Here is a 21768-nt window from a genome sequence, read left to right on the forward strand (position 1 = left end):
GGTCATCATGTCTGCTTAACACGTAGAAGGTCATCACGTCTGCTTAACACGCAGAAGGTCCTGGGTTTAATCCCCAGTAAAACCAGTCTGTTCTTGGTGTTGAAATAATACCCTATCCAACTGCAATAGATGAAGTTCTTGGCTTTGTTGCCGAATGACGGGATGTTTTAGCTTCCATAACCAACAGAACTACGAATTTGTTTTTTTTCCTGGCAGTCAAATTTCGTCTCTAAATGCCATTACTTTGCAGGAATCACAGGTTTTAAAGTGTGGTGGTCATCAAGTCTGCTTCATATGCAGAACGTTCTGGGTTCAATACCCAGTGAAACCAATCCGTTTTCGCTGTTGAAGTAATTTGCTATCAACAGGATTTCACAGGTTTCATAGTGTAGTGGTCATCACGTCTGCTTAACACGCAGAAGGTCCTGGGTTTAATCCCCAGTAAAACCAGTCTGTTCTTGGTGTTGAAATAATACCCTATCCAACTGCAATACATGAAGTTCTTGGCTTTGTTGCGGAATGTCGGGATGTTTTAGCTTCCATAACCAACAGAACTACGAATTTTTTTTTCCTGGCAGTCAAATTTCGTCTCTAATTGCCATTACTTTGCAGGAATCACAGGTTTTAAAGTGTGGTGGTCATCAAGTCTGCTTCATATGCAGAACGTTCTGGGTTCAATACCCAGTGAAACCAATCTGTTTTCGGTGTTGAAGTAATTTCCTATCAACCTGTAAAGTATGAAATTCTTGGTTTCGTTGCCAAATGACTATACATTTCGGCTTCTATCACAAGGAGAACTACGATTTTGGGTTTCTTTTTTATTGAACATTTTAGCAGAAAACATAATCCCATATTATAACAATCCTGTTTGTTTCAAAATTTATAGTTCCCATAAATACAAAAGCAAACGATTAAACTGTGTAGAAAAAAGTAACACATTCAATGTAATCTTCAATTTAAGCAATATCCCTTTGTAGGAATAAAACTGGTAAAATATGTAATAAAAATTGTAAATGTTTCATTACCAAAAACACTTTTCTTCAGGAATAAAAAGGCCCCATCAGTTACAAATCTGCTCTGCTTGCCAATACACAGTAACTTTCCAGAAGGTTTTATAGTGTAGTAGTCATCACGTCTGCTTAACACTGGTTCAATCCCCAGTAAAAGCAATCTGTTCTTGGTGTTGAAATAATACCCTATCAAACTACAATATATGAAGTTCTTGGCTTTGTTGCCGAATGATGGGATGTTTTGGCTTCCATCACCAACAGAACTAATAATTTTTTTCCCCTGGCTGTCAAAACTCGTTTTCAATTGCCATTGCATTGCAGGATTTCACAGGTTTCATAGTGTAGTGGTCATCACGTCTGCTTCACACGCAGAAGGTCCTGGGTTCTATCCCCAGTGAAACCAATCTGTTTTCGCTGTTGAAGTAATTTGCTATCAACCTGTAATATATAAAATTCTTGGTTTCGTTGCCAAATGACAATACATTTTGGCTTCCATCACAAAGGGAACTACTATTTTGGGTTTCTTTTTTATTGTCCATTTTAGCAGAAAACATAATCCCATATTATAAAAATCCTGTTTGTTTAAAAATATATAGTTCCCATAAATACAAAAGCAAATGACTAAACTGTGTAGAAAAAAGTAACACATTCAATGTAAACTTCAATTTAAGCAATATCCCTTTGTAGGAATAAAACTGGTAAAATATGTAATAAAAATTGTAAATGTTTCATTACCAAAAATACTTTCCTTCAGCAATAAAAAGGCCCCGTCAGTCACAATTCTGCTCTGCTAGCCAATACACAGTAACTTTTCATCAGGTTTCATAGTGTAGTGGTCATCACGTCTGCTTAACACGCTGAAGGTCCTGGGTTCAATCCCCAGTAAAACCAGTCTGTTCTTGGTGTTGAAATAATACCCTATCCAACTACAATATATGAATTTCTTGGCTTTGTTGCCGAATAACAGGATGTTTTGTCTTACATCACCAACAGAACTTTGAATTTTTTTTTTTTTTTCCCTGGCGGTCAAAACTCGTCTCCAATTGCCATTGCTTTGCAGGATTTCACAGGTTTCATAGTGTAGTGGTTATCACGTCTGCCTAACACGCAGAAGGTCCTTGGTTCAATCCCCAGTGAAACCAGTCTCTTCTTGGTGTTGAAACAACACCCTATCCAACTGCAATACATGAAGTTCTTGGCTTTGTTGCCGAATGACGGGATGTTTTAGCTTCCATAACCAACGGAACTACGAATTTTTTTTTTTTCCTGGCAGTCAAATTTCGTCTCTAATTGCCATTACTTTGCAGGAATCACAGGTTTTAAAGTGTGGTGGTCATCAAGTCTGCTTCATATGCAGAACGTTCTGGGTTCAATACCCAGTGAAACCAATCTGTTTTCGGTGTTGAAGTAATTTCCTATCAACCTGTAAAGTATGAAATTCTTGGTTTCGTTGCCAAATGACAATACATTTTGGCTTCTATCACAAGGAGAACTACGATTTTGGGTTTCTTTTTTATTGAACATTTTAGCAGAAAACATAATCCCATATTATAACAATCCTGTTTGTTTCAAAATTTATAGTTCCCATAAATACAAAAGCAAACGATTAAACTGTGTAGAAAAAAGTAACACATTCAATGTAAACTTCAATTTAAGCAATATCCCTTTGTAGGAATAAAACTGGTAAAATATGTAATAAAAATTGTAAATGTTTCATTACCAAAAATACTTTTCTTCAGCAATAAAAAGGCCCCGTCAGTCACAATTCTGCTCTGCTAGCCAATACACAGTAACTTTTCATTAAGATTCATAGTGTAGTAGTCATCACGTCTGCTTAACACGCAGAAAGTTCTGGGTTTAATCCCCAGTAAAGCCAGTCTGTTCTTGTTGTTGAAATAATACCTTATCCAACTACAATACATGAAGTTCTTGGCTTTGTTGCCGAATGACGGAATGTTTTAGCTTCCATAACCAACAGAACTACGAATATTTTTTTTTCCTGGCAGTCAAAACTCGTCTCTAATTGCCATTACTTTGCATGATTTCACAGGTTTTAAAGTGTGCTGGTCATCAAGTCTGCTTCATATGCAGAACGTTCTGGATTCAATACCCAGTTAAACCAATCTGTTTTCGGTGTTGAAGTAATTTCCTATCAACCTGTAAAGTATGAAATTCTTGGTTTCATTGCCAAATGACAATACATTTTGGCTTTTATCACAAGGAGAACTACGATTTTGGGTTTCTTTTTTATTGAACATTTTAGCAGAAAACATAATCCCATATTATAAAAAAACCTGTTTGTTTTAAAATATATAGTTCCCATAAATACAAAAGCAAACGACTAAACTATGTAGAAAAAAGTAACACATTCAATGTAAACTTCAATTTAAGCAATATCCCTTTGTAGGAATAAAACTCGTAAAATATGTAATAAAAATTGGAAATGTTTCATTACCAAAAATACTTTCCTTCAGCAATAAAAAGGCCCCATCAGTCACAATTCTGCTCTGCTAGCCAATACACAGTAACTTTTCATCAGGATTCATAGTGTAGTGGTCATCATGTCTGCTTAACACATAGAAGGTCCTGGGTTTAATCCCCAGTAATACCAGTCTGTTCTTGGTGTTGAAATAATACCCTATCAAACTACAATATATGAAGTTCTTGGCTTTGTTGCAGAATGATGGGATGTTTTGGCTTCCATCACCAACAGAACTAAGAATATTTTTTTTTTTTCCCTGGCGGTCAAAACTCGTCTCCAATTGCCATTGCTTTGCAGGATTTCACAGGTTTCATAGTGTAGTGGTCATCACGTCTGCTTAATACGCAGAAGGTCCTGGGTTCAATCCCCAGTGAAACCAGTCTCTTCTTGGTGTTGAAATAATACCCTATCCAACTGCAATACATGAAGTTCTTGGCTTTGTTGCCGAATGACGGGATGTTTTAGCTTCCATAACCAACAGAACTACGAATTTTTTTTTTTCCTGGCAGTCAAATTTCGTCTCTAATTGCCATTACGTTGCAGGAATCACAGGTTTTAAAGTGTGGTGGTCATCAAGTCTGCTTCATATGCAGAACGTTTTGGGTTCAATACCCAGTGAAACCAATCTGTTTTCGGTGTTGAAGTAATTTCCTATCAACCTGTAAAGTATGAAATTCTTGGTTTCGTTGCCAAATGGCAATACATTTTGGCTTCTATCACAAGGAGAACTACGATTTTGCGTTTCTTTTTTATTGAACATTTTAGCAGAAAACATAATCCCATATTATAAAAATCCTGTTTGTTTAAAAATATATAGTTCCCATAAATACAAAAGCAAACGACTAAACTGTGTAGAAAAAAGTAACACATTCAATGTAAACTTCAATTTAAGCAATATCCCTTTGTAGGAATAAAACTGGTAAAATATGTAATAAAAATTGTAAATGTTTCATTACCAAAAATACTTTCCTTCAGCAATAAAAAGGCCCTGTCAGTCACAATTCTGCTCTGCTAGCCAATACACAGTAACTTTTCATCAGGATTCATAGTGTAGTGGTCATCATGTCTGCTTAACACGTAAAAGGTCATCACGTCTGCTTAACACGCAGAAGGTACTGGGTTTAATCCCCAGTAAAACCAGTCTGTTCTTGGTGTTGAAATAATACCCTATCCAACTGCAATACATGAAGTTCTTGGCTTTGTTGCCGAATGACGGGATGTTTTAGCTTCCATAACCAACAGAACTACGAATTTTTTTTTTCCTGGCAGTCAAATTTCGTCTCTAATTGCCATTACTTTGCAGGAATCACAGGTTTTAAAGTGTGGTGGTGATCAAGTCTGCTTCATATGCAGAACGTTCTGGGTTCAATACCCAGTGAAACCAATCTGTTTTCGGTGTTGAAGTAATTTCCTATCAACCTGTAAAGTATGAAATTCTTGGTTTCGTTGCCAAATGACTATACATTTTGGCTTCTATCACAAGGAGAACTACGATTTTGGGTTTCTTTTTTATTGAACATTTTAGCAGAAAACATAATCCCATATTATAACAATCCTGTTTGTTTCAAAATTTATAGTTCCCATAAATACAAAAGCAAACGATTAAACTGTGTAGAAAAAAGTAACACATTCAATGTAATCTTCAATTTAAGCAATATCCCTTTGTAGGAATAAAACTGGTAAAATATGTAATAAAAATTGTAAATGTTTCATTACCAAAAACACTTTTCTTCAGCAATAAAAAGGCCCCATCAGTTACAATTCTGCTCTGCTTGCCAATACACAGTAACTTTCCAGAAGGTTTCATAGTGTAGTAGTCATCACGTCTGCTTAACAATGGTTCAATCCCCAGTAAAAGCAATCTGTTCTTGGTGTTGAAATAATACCCTATCAAACTACAATATATGAAGTTCTTGGCTTTGTTGCCGAATGATGGGATGTTTTGGCTTCCATCACCAACACAACTAATAATTTTTTTCCCCTGGCTGTCAAAACTCGTTTTCAATTGCCATTGCTTTGCAGGATTTCACAGGTTTCATAGTGTAGTGGTCATCACGTCTGCTTCACACGCAGAAGGTCCTGGGTTCAATCCCCAGTGAAACCAATCTGTTTTCGCTGTTGAAGTAATTTGCTATCAACCTGTAATATATAAAATTCTTGGTTTCATTGCCAAATGACAATACATTTTGGCTTCCATCACAAAGAGAACTACTATTTTGGGTTTTTTTTTTATTGTCCATTTTAGCAGAAAACATAATCCCATATTATAAAAATCCTGTTTGTTTAAAAATATATAGTTCCCATAAATACAAAAGCAAACGACTAAACTGTGTAGAAAAAAGTAACACATTCAATGTAAACTTCAATTTAAGCAATATCCCTTTGTAGGAATAAAACTGGTAAAATATGTAATAAAAATTGTAAATGTTTCATTACCAAAAATACTTTCCTTCAGCAATAAAAAGGTTCCGTCAGTCACAATTCTGCTCTGCTAGCCAATACACAGTAACTTTTCATCAGGTTTCATAGTGTAGTGGTCATCACGTCTGCTTAACACGCAGAAGGTCCTGGGTTCAATCCCCAGTGAAACCAGTCTCTTCTTGGTGTTGAAATAATACCCTATCCAACTACAATATATGAATTTCTTGGCTTTGTTGCTGAATAACAGGATGTTTTGTCTTCCATCACCAACAGAACTTTGAATTTTTTTTTTTTTTCCCTGGCGGTCAAAACTCGTCTCCAATTGCCATTGCTTTGCAGGATTTCACAGGTTTCATAGTGTAGTGGTTATCACGTCTGCTTAACACGCAGAAGGTCCTGGGTTCAATCCCCAGTGAAACCAGTCTCTTCTTGGTGTTGAAATAATACCCCATCCAACTGCAATACATGAAGTACTTGGCTTTGTTGCCGAATGACGGGATGTTTTAGCTTCCATAACCAACAGAACTACGAATTTTTTTTTTTTCCTGGCAGTCAAATTTCGTCTCTAATTGCCATTACTTTGCAGGAATCACAGGTTTTAAAGTGTGGTGGTCATCAATAGAGATGAGCGAACCGGTCGCGGTTCGGCTCGAGGTTGGTTCGCCGAACGGACCTCCCGTTCGAGTTCGGTTCGTCGAACGTTCGACGAACCGAACTCGAACTGCATAGGAAACAATGGCAGGCAATCACAAACACAGAAAAACACCTAGAAAACACCCTCAAAGGTGTCCAAAAGGTCACAAACAACTCACAACACATGGGAAAGTGACAAGGACATATACTCATGCGAAAACAAAAGAGCTGAACAAGGAAAAAGAGGAGGACACACAGATATATGAGTATATGCAAGGAAACATCGATTCCATTAATGTGCAACTTGAGCCCTGCTCATTCTTGGCTTCCAATCTTGATAAATTGCCTGAGCTCGCCACGTACGTCTTGGGGATCTTGTCGTGTCCTGCAGCCAGCGTTCTCTCGGAACCTGTCTTCAGTGCTGCTGTGGGTCTGCTGGCAGATAAGCACACGTGTCTGTCCACTGACAATGTGGACATGGCTCTCAGAGGACTTTTCTTCCCCTGGGTCAGCCAGGGGACGGGAAAGGCACGCGTATTTTTGAGAGTGCTTCATGCAAAGCATCTTTTTCTTTTTCAAAAGGGAGCTCAACCGATGCCAGTCAAGTGGGGTGTGTGTGGCCCAGTGAGTGGCAACCAGGGAGACTGTGGTTGGAGTCCCCTCGCTGTGTCTCTAAAAGAACCAAGATGAACAAGTCATGGCTCTCAGAGGACTTTTCTTCCCCTGGGTCAGCCAGGGGACGGGAAAGGCACGCGTATTTTTGAGAGTGCTTCATGCAAAGCATCTTTTTCTTTTTCAAAAGGGAGCTCAACCGATGCCAGTCAAGTGGGGTGTGTGTGGCCCAGTGAGTGGAAACGAGGGAGACTGTGGTTGGAGTCCCCTCGCTGTGTCTCTAAAAGAACCAAGATGAACAAGTCATGGCTCTCAGAGGACTTTTCTTCCCCTGGGTCAGCCAGGGGACGGGAAAGGCACGCATATTTTTGAGAGTGCTTCATGCAAAGCATCTTTTTCTTTTTCAAAAGGGAGCTCAACCGATGCCAGTCAAGTGGGGTGTGTGTGGCCCAGTGAGTGGAAACGAGGGAGACTGTGGTTGGAGTCCCCTCGCTGTGTCTCTAAAAGAACCAAGATGAACAAGTCATGGCTCTCAGAGGACTTTTCTTCCCCTGGGTCAGCCAGGGGACGGGAAAGGCACGCGTATTTTTGAGAGTGCTTCATGCAAAGCATCTTTTTCTTTTTCAAAAGGGAGCTCAACCGATGCCAGTCAAGTGGGGTGTGTGTGGCCCAGTGAGTGGCAACGAGGGAGACTGTGGTTTTAGACCCCTCGCTGTGTCTCTAAAAGAACCAAGATGAACAAGTCATGGCTCTCAGAGGACTTTTCTTCCCCTGGGTCAGCCAGGGGACGGGAAAGGCACGCGTATTTTTGAGAGTGCTTCATGCAAAGCATCTTTTTCTTTTTCAAAAGAGAGCTCAACCGATGCCAGTCAAGTGGGGTGTGTGTGGCCCAGTGAGTGGCAACCAGGGAGACTGTGGTTGGAGTCCCCTCGCTGTGTCTCTAAAAGAACCAAGATGAACAAGTCATGGCTCTCAGAGGACTTTTCTTCCCCTGGGTCAGCCAGGGGACGGGAAAGGCACGCGTATTTTTGAGAGTGCTTCATGCAAAGCATCTTTTTCTTTTTCAAAAGGGAGCTCAACCGATGCCAGTCAAGTGGGGTGTGTGTGGCCCAGTGAGTGGAAACGAGGGAGACTGTGGTTGGAGTCCCCTCGCTGTGTCTCTAAAAGAACCAAGATGAACAAGTCATGGCTCTCAGAGGACTTTTCTTCCCCTGGGTCAGCCAGGGGACGGGAAAGGCACGCGTATTTTTGAGAGTGCTTCATGAAAAGCATCTTTTTCTTTTTCAAAAGGGGGCTCAACCGATGCCAGTCAAGTGGGGTGTGTGTGGCCCAGTGAGTGGAAACGAGGGAGACTGTGGTTGGAGTCCCCTCGCTGTGTCTCTAAAAGAACCAAGATGAACAAGTCATGGCTCTCAGAGGACTTTTCTTCCCCTGGGTCAGCCAGGGGACGGGAAAGGCACGCGTATTTTTGAGAGTGCTTCATGCAAAGCATCTTTTTCTTTTTCAAAAGGGAGCTCAACCGATGCCAGTCAAGTGGGGTGTGTGTGGCCCAGTGAGTGGCAACGAGGGAGACTGTGGTTGGAGTCCCCTTGCTGTGTCTCTAAAAGAACCAAGATGAACAAGTCATGGCTCTCAGAGGACTTTTCTTCCCCTGGGTCAGCCAGGGGACGGGAAAGGCACGCGTATTTTTGAGAGTGCTTCATGCAAAGCATCTTTTTCTTTTTCAAAAGGGAGCTCAACCGATGCCAGTCAAGTGGGGTGTGTGTGGCCCAGTGAGTGGCAACGAGGGAGACTGTGGTTGGAGTCCCCTCGCTGTGTCTCTAAAAGAACCAAGATGAACAAGTCATGGCTCTCAGAGGACTTTTCTTCCCCTGGGTCAGCCAGGGGACGGGAAAGGCACGCGTATTTTTGAGAGTGCTTCATGCAAAGCATCTTTTTCTTTTTCAAAAGGGAGCTCAACCGATGCCAGTCAAGTGGGGTGTGTGTGGCCCAGTGAGTGGCAACGAGGGAGACTGTGGTTGGAGTCCCCTCGCTGTGTCTCTAAAAGAACCAAGATGAACAAGTCATGGCTCTCAGAGGACTTTTCTTCCCCTGGGTCAGCCAGGGGACGGGAAAGGCACGCGTATTTTTGAGAGTGCTTCATGCAAAGCATCTTTTTCTTTTTCAAAAGGGAGCTCAACCGATGCCAGTCAAGTGGGGTGTGTGTGGCCCAGTGAGTGGAAACGAGGGAGACTGTGGTTGGAGTCCCCTCGCTGTGTTATACATGCTTTTAGAAGGGCATGACATGGCTTGGAGGTTGACTTTCATAAAATGCAAACTGTTGGCTACCAAAATGCTGCCTTTCCAACAACTGTGGTTATAGGCAATGAGGAACATACTGATGAAGATGAGACGCAGATACCCGATTGGGATGACAACTTAAATATTCGGTCAGGGCAAGAAGAGGCTCGGTCTGAGGGGGAGGGGAGTGCAAACACAACAATTGATGATGAAGTTCTAGATCCCACCTACTGTCAACCCCCAGTCAGGCACTCGAGGAGGTCAACAGAGGCGGTGGAGGAGGATGCAACCGACGACGAAATTACCTTGCGCCTTCCTGGACAGAGTCGGAGCACTGGTAGCACGTCTACAACTGCATCCTCAGCCACCACTCTGCCTATGAGCATTATTCGGGGTGCATCAACAGGTCGCATGGCCTCTAAGCCTTGCCTAGCCTGTTCCTTTTTTGACATAGAAAAAGATTGCCCAAATCATGTGATATGTAAAATTTGTCATGATTCTCTTAGTAGAGGTCAAAACCTCAGCAGTTTGACAACTTCTTCCATGAATCGTCACATGAATAAATATCATCGGTCCCGGTGGGAAACTCACTGTGCTGCAATGCGGCCTAGCGGAGCGAACCATCCACCGCCCGCCCCTTCCAGTGCATCCGCGCGCTCTTCATCTTCTAGGACTGTGGGGACAGCTGTCACACCTGTTTTTCCACGCAAAACTTCCACCACTGTAACCGCAACAGGCAGTTTGCTTGGTAGGTCGTCAGTTGGTTTGGAAGGGGAAACAAGTGAGTGTGTACAGCTCTCTCAGACATCGATAGCACCTACGTTGGATGAAGGCAACATCATGTCTCCGCCTGCACTTTCCTCACAAACCTGCATTTTTCCAGGGACACCCTACTCAACACCGTCTACACACAGCAGCCAGATCTCTGTCCCTCAGATGTAGTCAAATAAAAGGCCACTTCCTCCGACCCATGACAAAGCTAAGAGGTTGACTCTATCCCTCTGTAAGCTGTTGGCTACCGAAATGCTGCCTTGCCGCCTAGTGGACACACAGGATTTTAGAGACCTTATGTCTGTCGCTGTGCCCCAGTACCAGATGCCTAGTCGCCACTACTTCTCTAAGAAAGGTGTGCCCGCGCTACACCAGCATGTCGCACACAACATCACCGCTTCCTTGAGAAACTCTGTGTGTGAACGGGTGCATTTCACCACCGATACTTGGACCAGTAAGCATGGACAGGGACGTTACATGTCGCTGACTGGGCACTGGGTAACTATGTTGATAGATGGTGAAGGGTCTGCTGCACAAGTCTTGCCGTCCCCACGACTTGTGTGTCAATCCTCTGTCTGTCCAAGTTCCGCCACTGCTTCTGCATCCTCCACCTCATCTGGGTCCTCCACCTCCGCCCCAAGCCTGCCTGGTCAGGCCACCAGCGTTCTCACTGCGCAGAAGGAATCACGCACCCCTCATTACTATGCTGGCAGCAGAGCGCAACGGCATCAGGCGGTCTTTAGCTTGACATGTCTTGGGAATAAGAGTCACACAGCTGAGGAGTTGTGGTCAGCTCTGCGGTCCGAGTTTAATAAATGGTTGTCTCCACTCAACCTGCAGCCTGGTAAGGCCGTGTGCGACAATGCTGCAAACCTGGGTGCGGCCCTTCGCCTGGGCAAGGTGACACACGTGCCTTGTATGGCTCACGTGTTGAACCTTGTTGTCCAGCAATTTTTAACACACTATCCCGGCCTAGATGGCCTTCTGACCAGGGCACGTAAACTGTCTGCAGTGCTCACTTCCGCCGTTCAACCGCCGCAGCTGAGCGACTTGCATCGCTCCAGAAGTCTTTCGGCCTGCCGGTTCATCGCCTGAAATGCGATGTGGCGACACGCTGGAATTCAACTCTCCACATGTTACAGCGACTGTGGCAGCACCGGCGAGCCCTGGTGCAATACGTCATGATGTATAGCCTGGGCCAACGAGATGCAGAAGTGGGGCAGATCACCCTGATGGAGTGATCTCAGATCAAGGACCTATGCACCGTTCTGCACAGTTTCGACATGGCGACGAATATGTTTAGCGCTGACAATGCCATTATCAGCATGACGATTACAGTCATTTACATGCTGGAGCACACGCTAAACACTATTCGGAGTCAGGGGGTGGGACAACAGGAAGGGGAGGAACTACAGGAGGATTCATATGCGCAAGACACAACAACATCACCAAGGTCCAGACGTTCATCATCACCAACGCGGCAGGCATGGGACCATGGGGGACAGGGATCAACAAGGGCGCATGGTAGCAGGCGAGATGTTGAGGAAGGTGCAGGAGGACATGAAGATATGGAGGACGAACTGTCCATGGACATGGAAGACTCAGCGGATGAGAGAGACCTTGGTCAAAATTCAGTTGAAAGAGGTTGGGGGGAGATGTCAGAGGAAGAAAGAACGGTTAGCACCTCTATGCCACAAACACAGCGTGGACTTGGTCCGCATGGCTGCGCAAGACACATGAGTGCCTTCTTGTTGCACTACCTCCAACATGACCCTCGGATTGTCAAAATTAGAAGTGATGATGACTACTGGCTTGCCACACTATTAGATCCCCGGGACAAGTCCAAATTTTGTGACATAATTCCACCCATAGAAAGGGACGCACGTATGCTGGAGTATCAGCATAAGCTGTTACTCGATCTTAGCTCGGCTTTTACACCAAACAACCGTGCAGGTGAAGGGAGTGATTCTCCCAGTTGTAACTTGACAAACATGGGACGGCATCGTCATCTTCAACAGTCTACCCGTACCAGTAGGACCGTATCTGGTGCTGGTAACAGCAATTTTATGGAATATTTTCATAATTTTTTTAGACCCTCCTTTGCAAGGCCACCAGAGACAACAAGTCTGACACATAGTCAACGGATGGAGAGGATGATACAGGAGTATCTCCAAATGAACATCGATGCAATGACTTTGCAAATGGAGCCTTGCTCCTTTTGGGCTTCAAATCTAGAAAAATTGACAGAGCTCTCCAGTTACGCCTTGGAGATTTTGTCGTGTGCAGCTGCCAGCGTTGTCTCTGAACGTGTCTTCTTCAGTGCTGCTGGGTGTGTGCTGACAGATAAGCGCACGCGTCTGTCCAGTGACAATGTGGACACACTGACGTTCATCAAAATGAACAAGTCATGGATCCAGAAGGAATTTACTACCCCTGTGTCATCCTGGGGAGAGTAAATGCTTGTGGATTTGGAATGTGCTTGATGCAAATCAAAACATCCTGTTTGCAACTAGGGCACAAGTGCTGCCACTGATGGGGTGTCTGTGTGCCCAATGTTGGGAAAAAAGGTAGACTCCGCTTGGAGTAACCCTTGCTTGATGTGTTTTTTAAAAATGATACAAGATGAACAGATCTGAAGGCAAGATGAAGGCAACATCATGTCTCCGCCTGCACTTTTCTCACAAACCTGCATTTTTCCAGGGACACCCTACTCAACACCGTCTACAGACAGCAGCCAGATCTCTTTCCCTCAGATGTGGTCAAATAAAAGGCCACTTACTGCGACCCATGACAAAGCTAAGTGGTTGACTCTATCCCTCTGTAAGCTGTTGGCTACCGAAATGCTGCCTTTACGCGTAGTGGACACACAGGATTTTACAGACCTTATGTCTGTCGCTGTGCCCCAGTACCACATGCCCAATCACCACTGCTTCTCCAAGAAAAGCATGCCCGCGCTACACCAGCATGTCGCACACAACATCACCACTTCCTTGAGAAAATCTGTGTGCGACAGGGTGCATTTCAACACAGATACTTGGACCAGTAAGCATAGACAGGGTCATTACATGTCACTGACTGGGCACTGGCAAACTATGGTGAGAGATGGAGAAGGGTCTGCTGTACAAGTCTTGCCGTCCCCACGAGTTGTTTCAATCCTTGTTCTGTATGTAAAAGTTAATACACTGCTTCTGCCTCTTCAACCTCGTGTGGGTCCTCTACCTTGGCGCAAACCCTGTGTGGTCAGGCCACCCTTCCTTGCAACTGCGCACAAGGACTACCACACACCTCCTTACTATGCTGGCAGCAGAGCTCAATGCCATCAGGCGGTCAAAGCTTTACTTTGAAATGTATGGGAAATGTGAGTCACACCGCTATTACAGAGAATAGTAGTCAGGCAGGGTCAAAACATTAATTGAGGAACAGGAACAGAATGGGACGGCCAGGAAAGAATCAGAAAACAAGCAGAGTTGAAATGCGTATCGGCCAACAAGGTACATAAACAGCAAGCAGGAAAAGTAGTCAGGTAACAAGCACACAAAATCATAAAACTGAACTGGGGGTAAAATTAACCAGAGGTTCATAGCTATGTCTGGCAGTGGTCTGCAGACAGGATGGGCATAAAAAAGGGTGTGGTGTCTTCCCATTGGTTGTAGCTGAATGATGGTATTTCATCTGTGAGATACCCACCAGCTACATTCAGCCAGAGATTCTGCATCTGTCAAGGTAATGCAGCCCAGTGGGTGAGCATAACCTGCGTCCACCTGCGCCGCTGGCATCGACTACTCTCACATCATCAGCACTATTCATGAAAGGAACACGTTGTCACCTGGCAACCGGAGTACAAATTGACGGAGCGGACTACGTTGGTGACTTAACAGCCGTGTGCGGCAATGATGCAAACCTGGCTGCGGGCCATCCTCAGGGCAATGTGACACACGTGCCTTTTAGGGCTCACGTGTTGAACCGAATTCGCCAGCAATTTTTAAAACACCATCACGGCCTACATGGCCTTGTGCAGTGGGCACGCTCGCTATGTGCTCACTTCCATCGTGCGCACACAGCAGCTCAACAACTTTCATCACTCCGGAAGTCTTAGGGTCTGGCAGTTAAACGCCGTAAATGCGATGTTTCGACACGCAGGAATTGGAATCTGCACATGTTGCAGCGTGTGTGGCAGCACCGCAGAGCCCTGCTGAAATACGGTAAGACATATAGCCTGGGATAACTTGATCCAGAGGTGGTGCAGATCACGCTGCTGGAGTGGTGTCAGATCAAGGACCTATGCACCCTGCTACACAGTTTTGAAATGTCGACGAAGATGTTTAGCACTGGCAATGTCATTCTCAGCGTGACAATTCTGGTCATCTACATGATGGAGCACACTGTAATTATTATTCTGAGTCAGGTGTTGGGACAAGAGGAAGGGGAGGAAGTACAGGAGGAGTCATATGCGGAAGGGATAACAAGATCTACGAGGTCCAGATGGTCAGCGGCACCTATGCGGCATTCATGGTGAGGGAGAGGGATTAACAAGGGCGCATAGTATCAGCAAAAAGTGTTGATGAAAGTGCAGGAGCCCATGAAGAAATGGAGGACGAACTGGCGATGGGCATGGAAGACTCAGCAGATGAGTGAGAGCTTGCTCACATTTCGGTTGTGCGAGGTTGTGGGTAGAGGGCAGAGGAAGGATGCACGATTCTCACCTCTCTGCCACCAACACACCAAGGACTTGGTCCTCCTGGATGCACAAGACACATGAGCGCCTTCTTGCTGCACTACCTACATGACCCTCGGATTGTATGAATTTGAACTAATCCTGAATACTGGGTTGCCACACTGTTAGATCCCCGGTACAAGACAAAATTTGGCGAACTAATTCCTGCCATAGAAATAGACGCACGTATACAGGAGTATCTGCAGAATGTGGAACGCAATCTTAGATCTACTTGTCCACTAAACACCAGTGCTGCACAGAGTGAATCTCAATGCTTTGTCATGGATAGGAGGAAATGGTCTTTTACTTGTCCACATCGGAGGGACCGAGGGATGGCTGCTGTGCTGAGATGGCGTTGAGTACGGTGTCCCTGCACAGTTGCACTTTTGGTCATATCCCAAAATGAGTTGAAAAAGGACAGATGCTGTTGGAAAGGGGAACAGGTGTGTTGGAAAGGGGAAAAAAGTTTTGGTCCGTGGATTTGGTGGTTAAGCAACTGTAACATTTGCTGAAGAAACAACATCTGTTACAGTGGGACTGGCAGATTTGGATAAAGTGGTATATAATCTGTGACCGCTATATAACGAAAATTAATAAGAAAAGAAAGAGAAAGGTATATATCCCCATCAGCAGTCAGTGTCCACCGTGCTCCCAGTTGGAAAAGGAGAGGTTGGCAACTTGAAGGTTTGGTGGAGGATACAGAGCTGTGTGGCTATGAAACTAATAGTAGCCTGAACCGAGTTAGACGCCATTCGGATCTGGAGACTGTGAGCCCTGTTAGCGTCACAGGGTCCACATGCCCACCCAGCCCAGGAACTCCCTGTTAACAACACAGGGGCCATTGAGTACGCTGACCGTGTGCGTAGGGGCCACACCTGTGGACAGCAGGCGCATCAGCAGCAGCAGGCCTGTTAATGCCACTGGGCTGCACAAGCAGGACTGTTAGGACAGGAGCTGGTCTTAACCGTTCTGCGTTACCAACTGTGGTGGTGGCCTGCATCCACCACCCGATCCCTGCCTACCTCTGGCCTAAAGCCGCAATGGGTTCAACACATGGAGGTGTGCTCTTTCGGAGCATAATAGAAGACTGCGCACCTCCTTGTTGGCTCCAGCCCCTTTTATAACCTGGGTCCGCCCCAAACCAGGGTGAACCACAATGCACCTCCTGGAGACAAAAGTAGAGTGACACGTCATGAGTGGCATAACTAGCGTCCTATTTGGAAACGCAACTTCAATGATGACCTCATGGCTGCCATGACCCAAACACCTCACCAGTCATCGTCTGAGCATCAATAATGCGGTGACAAGTCATAGGTGTGGGCCTCTGCAAGCCATTTGGGAGGACACCTGATGCCCTGTGGTCTATATGGGACCCCCACATCAGGGCCAGGGCCAAAGAGTTCATTACCGGACCTAGTCTCTGATGCAGGAAGTGCCTGAGCATGCTCAGTAGCATGAAATACAGTCTCTGAAAAAAGACTATCAGCTTTAGCATGGTGTCTATGCCCAAAACAGGACTTAGACCCGGCACGGAATGCAAGCACCTGTGCAAAGAGGCTTTTCACACTTAGTGTGGGAGCATGCGCTGTATCCCGAAATGAAAACTTAGCGTCAGGAATGGCACAGTCAGGCTGAGCATACTCACTAGGCGAAACACTGTAATTATGCTGCAGCTGGGGTACATCGGCACACGCATGCGCACTAGCTGCCTCTCCACACTTAGACGTGGAGGGGAAATTTGTCTTGGAGATGCTGTCTATGAACAGAAGGAAAAGCTAAAGGAAGCCTGACTTTCTATCCCTCCGAATTATGAAATGCAGCAATGAATTCCATGAGTTTGCTATAACATTAGCGTAGCAAAATGTGCATGAGGGTGTGATGTAGAGGTGCTAGAAATAGCTTGTCACCAGTGGGGCACTAATGGAATACAACAGCCAGTTCTATGATGCCACAAAATGGCAGTATTTTGTGCTATCATTATAGCTTATTAAAAACAGAGCACGAGGTTGTCATGCAGAGGTGCTGCACATAGATTTGCAGTAGTGTGAATTGACAAAAGTACAATAGCCACGTTTAGGATACAACTAGGTACAGTGAGTGTTTGCTAGTAAAATTGCTTAGTTTAAAAAAGTTGTAGTGTGCAATGCAGGCAGACGTGCTATGCAAATGTCTTTGCACTAGTGGGACTATAGCAAAGTCCAATAGCCACGTATAGGATGCCACTAGGTACACTGAGTGTGTGCTAGTATAATGGCTTCGTTATAATTTGTTGGAGTGTGCAACGCAGGCAGATGCGCTCTGCAAATGTCTTGGCACTAGTGGGACTATAGCAAAGTCCAATAGCCACGTATAGGATGCCACTAGGTACACTGTGTGTTTGCTAGTATAATGGATGAGTTTAAAAAAGATAGAGTGTGCAATGCAGGCAGACGTGCTGCAAATAACGTTCCAATACTGTGAATTGACAAAAGTACAATAGCCACGTTTAGGATACAACTAGGTACAGTGAGTGTTTGCTAGTATAATGGCTTCGTTATAATTAGTTGGAGTGTGCAACGCAGGCAGATGCGCTCTGCAAATGTCTTGGCACTAGTGGGACTATAGCAAAGTCCAATAGCCACGTATAGGATGCCACTAGGTACACTGACTGTTTGGTAGTATAATGGCTGAGTTTAAAAAAGTTAGAGTGTGCAATGCAGGCAGACGTGCTGCAAATAACGTTCCAATACTGTGAATTGACAAAAGTACAATAGCCACGTTTAGGATGCCACTAGGTACACTGACTGTTTGCTAGTATAATGGCTGAGTTTAAAAAAGTTAGAGTGTGCAATGCAGGCAGACGTGCTGCAAATAACGTTCCAATACTGTGAATTGACAAAAGTACAATAGCCACGTTTAGGATGCCACTAGGTACACTGACTGTTTGCTAGTATAATGGCTGAGTTTAAAAAAGTTAGAGTGTGCAATGCAGGCAGACGTGCTGCAAATAACGTTCCAATACTGTGAATTGACAAAAGTACAATAGCCACGTATAGGATGCCACTAGGTACACTGACTGTTTGCTAGTATAATGGCTGAGTTTAAAAAAGTTAGAGTGTGCAATGCAGGCAGACGTGCTGCAAATAACGTTCCAATACTGTGAATTGACAAAAGTACAATAGCCACGTTTAGGATGCCACTAGGTACACTGACTGTTTGGTAGTATAATGGCTGAGTTTAAAAAAGTTAGAGTGTGCAATGCAGGCAGACGTGCTGCAAATAACGTTCCAATACTGTGAATTGACAAAAGTACAATAGCCACGTTTAGGATACAACTAGGTACAGTGAGTGTTTGCTAGTATAATGGCTGAGTTTAAAAAAGTTAGAGTGTGCAATGCAGGCAGACGTGCTGCAAATAACGTTCCAATATTGTGAATTGACAAAAGTACAATAGCCACGTTTAGGATACAACTAGGTACAGTGAGTGTTTGCTAGTATAATGGCTGAGTTTAAAAAAGTTAGAGTGTGCAATGCAGGCAGACGTGCTGCAAATAACGTTCCAATACTGTGAATTGACAAAAGTACAATAGCCACGTTTAGGATGCCACTAGGTACAGTGAGTGTTTGCTAGTATAATGGCAGAGTTTAAAAAAGTTAGAGTGTGCAATGCAGGCAGACGTGCTGCAAATAACGTTCCAATACTGTGAATTGACAAAAGTACAATAGCCACGTTTAGGATGCCACTAGGTACACTGACTGTTTGCTAGTATAATGGCTGAGTTTAAAAAAGTTAGAGTGTGCAATGCAGGCAGACGTGCTGCAAATAACGTTCCAATACTGTGAATTGACAAAAGTACAATAGCCACGTTTAGGATGCCACTAGGTACACTGACTGTTTGCTAGTATAATGGCTGAGTTTAAAAAACTTGGAGTGTGCAATGCAGGCAGATGTGCTCTGCAAATGTCTTGGCACTAGTGGGACTATAGCAAAGTCCAATAGCCACGTATAGGATGCCACTAGGTACACTGAGTGTGTGCTAGTATAATGGCTTCGTTATAATTAGTTGGAGTGTGCAGCGCAGGCAGATGCGCTCTGCAAATGTCTTGGCACTAGTGGGACTATAGCAAAGTCCAATAGCCACGTATAGGATGCCACTAGGTACACTGAGTGTTTGCTAGTATAATGGCTTCGTTATAATTTGTTGGAGTGTGCAACGCAGGCAGATGCGCTCTGCAAATGTCTTGGCACTAGTGGGACTATAGCAAAGTCCAATAGCCACGTATAGGATGCCACTAGGTACACTGAGTGTTTGCTAGTATAATGGCTTCGTTATAATTAGTTGGAGTGTGCAACGCAGGCAGATGCGCTCTGCAAATGTCTTGGCACTAGTGGGACTATAGCAAAGTCCAATAGCCACGTATAGGATGCCACTAGGTACACTGAGTGTTTGCTAGTATAATGGCTGAGTTTAAAAAACTTGGAGTGTGCAATGCAGGCAGATGTGCTCTGCTAATGTCTTTGCACTAGTGGGACTATAGCAAAGTCCAATAGCCACGTATAGGATGCCACTAGGTACACTGAGTGTGTGCTAGTATAATGGCTTAGTTATAATTCGTTGGATTGTGCAACGCAGGCAGACGTGCTGCAAATGTCTTGGCACTAGTGGGACTATAGCAAAGTCCAATAGCCACGTATAGGATGCCACTAGGTACACTGAGTGTTTGCTAGTATAATGGCTTCGTTATAATTTGTTGGAGTGTGCAACGCAGGCAGATGCGCTCTGCAAATGTCTTGGCCCTAGTGGGACTATAGCAAAGTCCAATAGCCACGTATAGGATGCCACTAGGTACACTGAGTGTTTGCTAGTATAATGGCTGAGTTTAAAAAACTTGGAGTGTGCAATGCAGGCAGATGTGCTCTGCTAATGTCTTTGCACTAGTGGGACTATAGCAAAGTCCAATAGCCACGTATAGGATGCCACTAGGTACACTGAGTGTTTGCTAGTAAAATTGCTTAGTTTAAAAAACTTGGAGTGTGCAATGCAGGCAGATGTGCTCTGCAAATGTCTTTGCACTAGTGGGACTATAGCAAAGTCCAATAGCCTCAGATAGGATGCCACTAGGTACACTGAGTGTTTGCTAGTATAATGGCTTAGTTAGAATGAGTTGGAGTGTGCAGAGGACAAGAGGGTACAGTGGCAGGATTGTGGTGCTCTGGGTAGAGGAATGGAAGCCTGCCTTTCTATTCCCTCCTAATGGTGAAATGCAGGGAGGAAATCTCTGACCTGGGCTACACAGACGCTGTTGCTGTTTGCAGGACTTGTCACCTATGGCTCTCTGACCCTGCCGGTACGAGCCCTTAAAAGGACTGCTAGAATGTGCTCTCCCTAAGCTGTCTAACGCTGTGTATGCAGCGCATACAGCTGTATCGGCGATAGGACAAAGGACGGAACTGCGACAGTGATGTCTGACACCAAAGACGCAGAAGGCAGATAATGGCGATCGTGAAGAAAATGTCCGGTTTTATAATGCAGGGACATGTGACATGCAGATCCTATCACACATGCCGTTGCTTCTCTGCCTCAAAGTCCACTTAGGTGTGTGTGTGTCTGTGATTGGCTGACATGCTGGCCAGCCCCACAAGACGCGCGCGCTTAGGGAAGGAAGACAAGAAAAAAAAAAAAAAAATGGCGATCGCCATTATAGAAACAGCAGTGATCTGAAGGCGCTGTTCACGCACACTATACACTGAAATGTGATAATAGTTTGATTCACAGAGTGACTTACACTATTACAGCAGAAACCAAGCTAAGATTTAGCTGTTTTTTGGCTGCTAGAACCGTTCTCGAACGTTTCTAGAACTATCGAGCTTTTGCAAAAAGCTCGAGTTCTAGTTCGATCTAGAACATGCCCCAAAATCACTCGAGCCTAGAACTGGAGAACCACGAACCACGAACCGCGCTCAACTCTAGTCATCAAGTCTGCTTCATATGCAGAACGTTCTGGGTTCAATACCCAGTGAAACCAATCTGTTTTCGGTGTTGAAGTAATTTCCTATCAACCTGTAAAGTATGAAATTCTTGGTTTCGTTGCCAAATGACAATACATTTTGGCTTCTATCAGAAGGAGAACTACGATTTTGGGTTTCTTTTTTATTGAACATTTTAGCAGAAAACATAATCCCATATTATAACAATCCTGTTTGTTTCAAAATTTATAGTTCCCATAAATACAAAAGCAAACGATTAAACTGTGTAGAAAAAAGTAACACATTCAATGTAAACTTCAATTTAAGCAATATCCCTTTGTAGGAAAAAAACTGGTAAAATATGTAATAAAAATTGTAAATGTTTCATTACCAAAAACACTTTTCTTCAGCAATAAAAAGGCCCCATCAGTTACAATTCTGCTCTGCTTGCCAATACACAGTAACTTTCCAGAAGGTTTCATAGTGTAGTAGTCATCACGTCTGCTTAACACTGGTTCAATCCCCAGTAAAAGCAAACTGTTCTTGGTGTTGAAATAATACCCTATCAAACTACAATATATGAAGTTCTTGGCTTTGTTGCCGAATGATGGGATGTTTTGGCTTCCATCACCAACAGCACTAATAATTTTTTTCCCCTGGCTGTCAAAACTCGTTTTCAATTGCCATTGCTTTGCAGGATTTCACAGGTTTCATAGTGTAGTGGTCATCACGTCTGCTTCACACGCAGAAGGTCCTGGGTTCAATCCGCAGTGAAACCAATCTGTTTTCGCTGTTGAAGTAATTTGCTATCAACCTGTAATATATAAAATTCTTGGTTTCATTGCCAAATGACAATACATTTTGGCTTCCATCACAAAGAGAACTACTATTTTGGGTT

The 21768-nt window shown here is 44.1% G+C and overlaps 4 non-coding genes across 4 annotated transcripts; all 4 read left to right on the forward strand.

Annotated features, from left to right (window-relative positions):
- The first annotated feature begins 3798 nt into the window (after positions 1-3798).
- Positions 3799-3871, forward strand: TRNAI-AAU (transfer RNA isoleucine (anticodon AAU)). The gene has a single exon. It is a non-coding gene; the product is annotated as a tRNA-Ile (tRNA).
- A 1652-nt stretch (positions 3872-5523) lies between these two features.
- TRNAV-CAC (transfer RNA valine (anticodon CAC)) lies at positions 5524-5596 on the forward strand. The gene has a single exon. It is a non-coding gene; the product is annotated as a tRNA-Val (tRNA).
- A 415-nt stretch (positions 5597-6011) lies between these two features.
- Positions 6012-6084, forward strand: TRNAV-AAC (transfer RNA valine (anticodon AAC)). The gene has a single exon. It is a non-coding gene; the product is annotated as a tRNA-Val (tRNA).
- A 177-nt stretch (positions 6085-6261) lies between these two features.
- TRNAV-AAC (transfer RNA valine (anticodon AAC)) lies at positions 6262-6334 on the forward strand. The gene has a single exon. It is a non-coding gene; the product is annotated as a tRNA-Val (tRNA).
- Positions 6335-21768: the final 15434 nt, after the last annotated feature.

This window comes from Anomaloglossus baeobatrachus, chromosome 2 (genome assembly GCF_048569485.1).
Source record: "Anomaloglossus baeobatrachus isolate aAnoBae1 chromosome 2, aAnoBae1.hap1, whole genome shotgun sequence".
Lineage (NCBI taxonomy): Eukaryota > Metazoa > Chordata > Amphibia > Anura > Aromobatidae > Anomaloglossus > Anomaloglossus baeobatrachus.